This window comes from Oncorhynchus masou, unplaced genomic scaffold, assembly GCF_036934945.1.
Source record: "Oncorhynchus masou masou isolate Uvic2021 unplaced genomic scaffold, UVic_Omas_1.1 unplaced_scaffold_1128, whole genome shotgun sequence".
Lineage (NCBI taxonomy): Eukaryota > Metazoa > Chordata > Actinopteri > Salmoniformes > Salmonidae > Oncorhynchus > Oncorhynchus masou.
The window spans coordinates 172,111-180,099 of NW_027001020.1; positions in this window are offsets into that span (position 1 = coordinate 172,111).

Genomic DNA, 7,989 nt, shown 5'->3' on the forward strand with positions numbered 1-7,989 from the left:
ATTTCCAACGACATTTTATGTACACTACAATACTGTCAACAACCTATGCCTTTACTCAAACCCAAGTGGTACCCTTTCCATACGGCTAAAATCAGCCCCCAATTAGGTCTAAAGTAAGAACTCAATTATGCACTGTGGGTCCCCTAGGGTATTAAGTGTGTCCCCTGGTTTATCACCTTTACTTCAATACCAAATGTACAAAATAAAAAATACAATCACTCCATATGACTAACGTGTCAACCGGATCACGTTTCTAGTACAACTTAATGGCTCACTCAAACTTGGTAGTCAGTGCGCCGACTTTACTCCCCGATGTACTTCACACACACCTATGCTTTGTTAGGACCTTAGAGAGACCCACTCCATAGGGCTAAATCGGTCTCAAGTCCAATTAGTCAATTTAATTATCCGTCATTCACACTTGGCCCTGCCTAGTACATCACATTCGCATCATATGGCTTTCCATTGGCACTTTGGTGGTCACTCGTTACCCATCACTTATACATGTAGTCCCAGACTATCCAGTCACACTTTTATAATCAGCTAGAATGAATCATACATGTAGTCCCAGACTATCCATTCACACTTTGGTGGTCACCCAATACCCACCATTCATACATGTAGTAAGTGTTCTCTGTTACCACCTACCAGCCAGGCATACTAGTACATCCCATACACAATGCACCATTAAGTATTGTTGATCAATAATACAATTGCAGTTGCCAATGGTGATATTACTTTCTCAACTATTTTCCAATCTCACACATCATAATAGTTAAAATTTAGTGACTTACATCAAACAGGTGTCTCACAAAACTAAATTTGGATAACTCCAATGTGCAGAACTTTAGTTTTTCACAACAGGTGTCTGCTTACCTCTTTTATTTGACCGGTCAGGATTTGTGAGACACACAACAGTACTGGCCAATCGGCCGGACAATCTCCAGCGTCGTCCTTCTACCAGATCACGGCGGTGGTCACCATGTTAGAGTTGCGTAAATTCAAATCTGTTATCAGGATAAAAATAACAATGAGTCACCGATTTTATACTATGTATTTTTTATTAGCTAAGTAATAAATGGCAAATGCAACTTTCGTATATACGAGCTCACTGTAATACCACGCAGGGCAGAACAGGGAACTGACAAGACGTATGTAAAACAGTATTGTTTATACTGTGATAGACAGTTCCAACCCGTCTGTTGGCCTATCACAGTAGAGACTGGGCGTGGTATAAACTTGCTCAGCCTAGTGCAGGCGCTCAGGCGGGTCCCCGCCTCATGGCGCTTCTGTTGATAGCTGTAATTGTTGCTTGTGAAGAACATCCAGGCTCTCATGCTTCATACCGTTATCTAACACCTGGCTCCTGTTATCTAACAAAAAACGCTTGTTCTCGCAACACCCGCTCTGAATGTGCCCCCCTCCCAACTAATTTGAACAGTTCCTGTCTTCTGTATTTTTCCATCTCAGTTAAACCTCGTGATGACCACCCCTCCCTATCACAACTTTGTAAGATACAGCAAGCCACACCATGTGCTCATTATTGTTACATACAAACACAAGGACAAAGCATCTGCTGGGCTGTTATCTACAGTTTTGCAACATGCATGTCACACCATGTTACTCAGTTCTTGTCACACACAAACAGGCAAGTCGCAAGCAGTTGTTTAATCTCATAATGATGCTCCAGTGCACAAATGCAGACACCTCACACAACCAACATCAGATAATATTTAATCATATATATCTAATGGCTATAATGTAAAATACAGGATCCAACAACCCATGATCTTCGGTTTACAAGACAGACACCTTACCGCTTGGCCACCATGCCACTCTATGCTGCAAGATATTTATCAACATTCTGGAAAGTAGTAGTTGTGAATTTGGCAAACAAATACCATCTCTGTTTCCTGCTGAGAATTTCAACATTCTGGAAAGTAGGAGTTGTGTAATGTGAATTTGGCACACAAATAAACTCAGTGGAGAACTTTGGGATTGAACCAAGGACCTCATACATAAATAGCATGCACTCCCCCTCTGAGCTTCGATCCCATTTTATTTGCAGATAAAATGCAATATTAATACAATGTACTTTTTATATACACCACTCCATTGAAACTACAATGAAATGATAGCAGCAATTCTAAATACAAGCAAGTATGGACAGTCATCTAACCCATGAATTTCAGTTTTTGAAAATGATGCATTTGAAGTTGGCAACCATGCCACTTCTGTTCCATAAATGTACGAACAGGGATTGAACACATGTTCTTCAGATTACAAGAGCAAATTATTTAGCACATCTCTGTTTCCTGCTGAGAATTTCAACATTCTGGAAAGTTGGAGATGGGTCATTGCAAAAACTGTAGTGGAGAATCTGGGGAATGAACCCAGGACCTCATACATGCAAAGAATGCGCTCTACCACTGAGCTACATCACCTATCTGGTAAAGAAAAAAAATGTTTCTTATTTTTTAAATTTCACCTATAATTAACCAGGTAAGCTAGTTGAGAACAAGTTTTCATATTCAACTGCGACCTGGCCAAGATAAAGCAAATCAGCGCAACACAAACAACAACACAGAGTTACAGATGGAATAAACAAGCGTACAGTCAATAACACAATAGAAGAAAAGAAAGAAAGTCTATATACAGTGCATGCAAATGGAGGTAAGACAATAAATAGGCCATAGTAGCGAAGTATTTACAATTGAGCAAACTAACACTGGAGTGATAGATGAGCAGATGATGATGAGCAACTAGAAATACTGGTGTGCAAAGAGCAGAAAGTAAATTAAATCAATATGGGGATGAGGTAGGTAGATTGGGTGGCTATTTACAAATGGGCTTTGTACAGCTGCAGCGATCAGTTAGCTGCTCAGATAGCCGATGTTTAAAGTTAGCAGTGTTGCCAACACCTCAATAAGGAAAGTAGCTATTGGCTGTCCTAAAAGTCGCTAGAAGTTGCTAAATGATGTCATCACCTAATTTGCATAATTGTGCATGTAATTGTGATGGACACTGTAGGAGTGAGGAATAACATTGTGGAAGAGACAAAAAAGTGAGTAAAATGAAAATTCAGAGGGGTCTGAATACTTGCTAAATACAGCGACTAAGTCGCTAAGTTGGCAACACTGAAAGTTAGTGAGGGAATATGTCTCCAGCTTCAGCGGTTTTTGCAATTCGTTCCAGTCATTGTCAGCAGAGAACTGGAAGGAAAGGCGGCCAAAGGAGGTGTTGGCTTTGGGGATGACCAGTGAGATATACCTGCTGGAGCGCGTGCTACGAGTGGGTGTTGTTATCGTGACCAGTGAGCTGAGATAAGGCGGAGCTTTACCTAGCATAGACTAAAAAGATGACCTGGAGCCAGTGGGTCTGGCGACGAATATGTAGCGAGGGCCAGCCGACTAGAGCATACAGGTCGTAGTGGCCATATCAATAGCTAATGTTACTTACCCTACATTATTCATCTCATATGCATACGTATATACTGTACTCTATATCATCGACTGCATCCTTATGTAATACATGTATCACTAGCCACTTTAACTATGCCACTTTGTTTACATACACATCTCATATGTATATACTGTACTCGATACCATCTACTGTATCTTGCCAATGCTGCTCTGTACCATCACTCATTCATATATCCTTATGTACATATTATTTATCCCCTTACACTGTGTATAAGACAGTAGTTTAGGAATTGTTAGTTAGATTACTTGTTGGTTGTTACTGCATTGTCGGAACTAGAAGCACAAGCATTTCGCTACACTCGCATTAACATCTGCTAACCATGTGTATGTGACAAATAAAATTTGATTTGATTTGACAATTGACCTTTTCTTTACACTGTTCTAATGAAACACATTTCCATAATATCATCTAGCTTCCATAAACGTCGAACAAGGATTGAACCCATGTGCTTCAGTTTACAAAAACAAATGACTTAGCACATCTATTTCCTTCTTAAAATGTCAACCTTCTGGAAAGTAGAGTTGTGCAAAAGCTAATTTCACAACTAAATATACTCATCAGAGAATTTGGGGATTAACTTCAGAGCGCATGCATTTCAAGTATTTGCTCTACCGTAGAGCTACATTCCCTTACTATACAATAGCAGGTTTGCCATTTTGAGAAAACCTTTTTTTTTTCTTCAAAGTCCTCCAGTGAAAGAACCTTTAGATGGAACCAGGTATCTTCCAGTAAGGCACGGATGGTATTTGAACCTATGATCTTCAGTTTACAAGACCAACGCCTTACCGCTTGGCCACAATCTACGCTGTAAGATATTTATCAACATTCAGGAAAGTAGAATTTGTGTAAGGGTTTGGGTTGGGTTAGGGTTAGTGGGTTAGGGTTAGATGGGGTTAGGTTAGGGGTCAGGGTTAGTTAGGGTTAGGTTGTTTGGTGGAGCAAACAAAGAGACATTGAGGAAGGCAGGAGAGAGAAGCTATGAGTAGCAGACCAAGAAGTGACTCTGGCCTTTGTTCCAAGCAGAATATCGTGCGGCTAGACCGACATTTCAAGTCTGTACATGCACTTAAGTCCGGTACTATGGAATGGACGAATGCTATGCAATCTAGCCGGTTTTCGACTGAGAGACAGCAGCCCGAATCAGGGCAGTATATGCAGCCTGACAACGGTGTTGAACCGCGGACGGAGGACCCTGTGACTTTGTAGTGTTTTGAAAGTGAGTTGTCCGTGGAGCAGCAGCTGGTGGACGAGGGTGAGCAGCAGCTAGTGGACAAGGGTGAGCAGACGGCAGGTGCGTCAGCAGCGGTGCAGCCAACCAGTCAGCTCGGTAGTGAAACGTGCTCGGAACCGAGGGAGCAAGGCTGCGTCGTGGCAACTTCCACAGAGAACGAGAGTGATGAAGACGGCGGCGTGCCGTCCAGAATTGAGGTTTGGAGTAATGCAATTTTGACTCAATATGAACACTATATTACGGGTATAAACCCTTCAGTTAAACGAATTGACAATAGTCGCACCAGTATATCCCAAGTACTGGAATTCCTCCGCATTATGTCAGAGGGCATTGCCGATGAAGGACTGTGTTTTCTGGATAACTGCAGACGTGTGTCTGAGTGGTATGGTCAATGTGACACCATCCACGTTAAAAATGTACCGAGCCGATGTTCGAGGTTTCCTGAATTATCTTATTCAGTTCCGGCCAAATGGTATGCAAGCTAAGGTCGTTGGAATTCGAAAGACGAGGTGCTCAGCACTGCGGAGTTAAAACGCTTTGTTGAGCTAAGCAATCAAGCAATTCCTTCAGTTCTCAGTAGGCTGGAGGTCCGTGCCACCTGCTCTGACAGGCGTAGGTTTGCAGCTCTCATGTCCAGCCGGTTGGCCATATTTAATGGCACTCGACGATCCCCAGTCACCATGTTTAGTGAGAGTGATTTTACTGAAGTAACCACGGAAGGTGGGGGTTATCAGATGTGCGTTGCGAGCCACAAAACAAACTATAGCTTCGGGGAGTGCAGAATTGTTATATGTCAGGAGGAATACACTTGGCTTAAACGATTCCATCAAATCAGGCCTCATCTGAGTGGAATGACTTCAGACACAGAACTCTTCTTTTTCACATCCTGCGGTCAACCGCACGGTAATCTGTGTGAGTATGTGGGCCAAATATTTGCAGAGTTTGGCATTGGAAGTAAAGTGACCTTCGGTACAATTCGACAAAGTGTTGCCACATTGAACTTTAACGAAGGTTCGGTTACAGACCGGGAAATGTGGCTGACCATATTTGTCACTCTCTGGAAACGCAGGCACGGCACTACCGGTACCATAATTTCACCAAATATGCCAGCCGGGCCCGGACACTGATTGAGGGACAAATCGATCAATGATTAACTGATTAAATAAAGTATATTTGTTTGAAATTCACCCTTGTATTTGTGTCATTATGCATTAAAATGATTAAAAATGTGTTTAATTTTGGGTTACCAGGTGCCTATTTTCAATCACCAGTTGCACATGAAACATAGTGCAATTTTGGAAAAGTTTGGACTTAGTACATTTTCACAACTACAGTGCCTTGCGAAAGTATTCGGCCCCCTTGAACTTTGCAACCTTTTGCCACATTTCAGGCTTCAAACATAATGATATAAAACTATTATTTTGTGAAGAATCAACAATAAGTGGGACACAATCATGAAGTGGAACGACATTTATTGGATATTTCAAACTTTTTTAACAAATCAAAAACTGAAAAATTGGGCGTGCAAAATGATTCAGCCCCGTTAAGTTAATACTTTGTAGCGCCACCTTTTGCTGCGATTACAGCTGTAAGTCTCTTGGGGTATGTCTCTATCAGTTTTGCACATCGAGAGACTGACATTTTTTCCCATTCCTCCTTGCAAAACCGCTCGAGCTCAGTGAGGTTGGATGGAGAGCATTTGTGAACAGCAGTTTTCAGTTCATTCCACAGATTCTCGATTGGATTCAGGTCTGGACTTTGACTTGGCCATTCTAACACCTGGATATGTTTATTTTTGAACCATTCCATTGTAGATTTTGCTTTATGTTTTGGATCATTGTCTTGTTGGAAGACAAATCTCCATCCCAGTCTCAGGTCTTTTGCAGACTCCATCAGGTTTTCTTCCAGAATGGTCCTGTATTTGGCTCCATCCATCTTCCCATCAATTTTAACCATCTTCCCTGTCCCTGCTGAAGAAAAGCAGGCCCAAACCATGATGCTGCCACCACCATGTTTGACAGTGGGGATGGTTTGGTCAGGGTGATGAGCTGTGTTGCTTTTACGCCAAACATAACGTTTTGCATTGTTGCCAAAAAGTTCAATTTTGGTTTCATCTGACCAGAGCACCTTCTTCCACATTTTTTGTGTGTCTCCCAGGTGGCTTGTGGCAAACTTTAAACAACACTTTTTATGGATATCTTTAAGAAATGGCTTTCTTCTTGCCACTCTTCCATAAAGGCCATATTTGTGCAATATACAGTGCCTTGCGAAAGTATTCGGCCCCCTTGAACTTTGCGACCTTTTGCCACATTTCAGGCTTCAAACATAAAGATAACAAGATTGACACAAGATTGAGCAATAACAGGTCTGTGATGCCCTTAGATGTCCGGGGCTGCACGCGCGCCACACTGAGCGGGTCAGCGTGTGTCTACCCTTCGCCGAGAGGTGTGGGTAACCCGATGAACCCCACTCGTGATTGGGATTGGGGATTGCAATTATTTCCCATGAATGAGGAATTCCCAGTAAGCGCGGGTCATAAGCTCGCGTTGATTAAGTCCCTGCCCTTTGTACACACCGCCCGTCGCTACTACCGATTGGATGGTTTAGTGAGGTCCTCGGATCGGCCCCGCTGAGGTCGGTCACGGCCCTGGCGGAGCGCCCGAGAAGACGATCAAACGACTATCTAGAGGAAGTAAAAGTCGTAACAAGGTTTCCGTAGGTGAACCTGCGGAAGGATCATTAACGGGTTGCCAGCCGCCGGCATGGGGCTGAGCTCCGAAAATCCAGCTCTGCTGCGGGATGGGTAAGGTAGGGGGCTCACTCCTCCCGCCTCTCCCTTCTCCCGGTGTGGGTGTCATCGGTCCTAGCCCGCTTCCCCGCATTCCCCTTTGCCTGGGATGTGCCCGACTGGCTCCATCCCCTTTCCCTATTTGCCACGGTTGCATGACTCACCTATGGGCGGGTGGAGAGGCCGCTACCGAAGGGGACTGGGGGTGTCCGGTGAACCGGGACTTCCCAAAATGGTCTAACATCTTATAAGCGTCTTGGGTGTCGCCCAGTATCCTCGCGCGGCACTGGGAAACCAGTCAACTTCTCTGCACCCCGGAGTAGGTGGGGGTTTAATGTCTGCGCGGCCTCACCGGCGCTTCGGCGACGACGCAGCGTAGCTCCCGGAAGCCTCCCGATTCTTAAACCTTTGTCTTTGAACTATGGCCTGGCGCTCTGGCGAAGTGTTTGTGGGGGAAAGGAGGGTAACCTACCAATCGCTGCCTAGC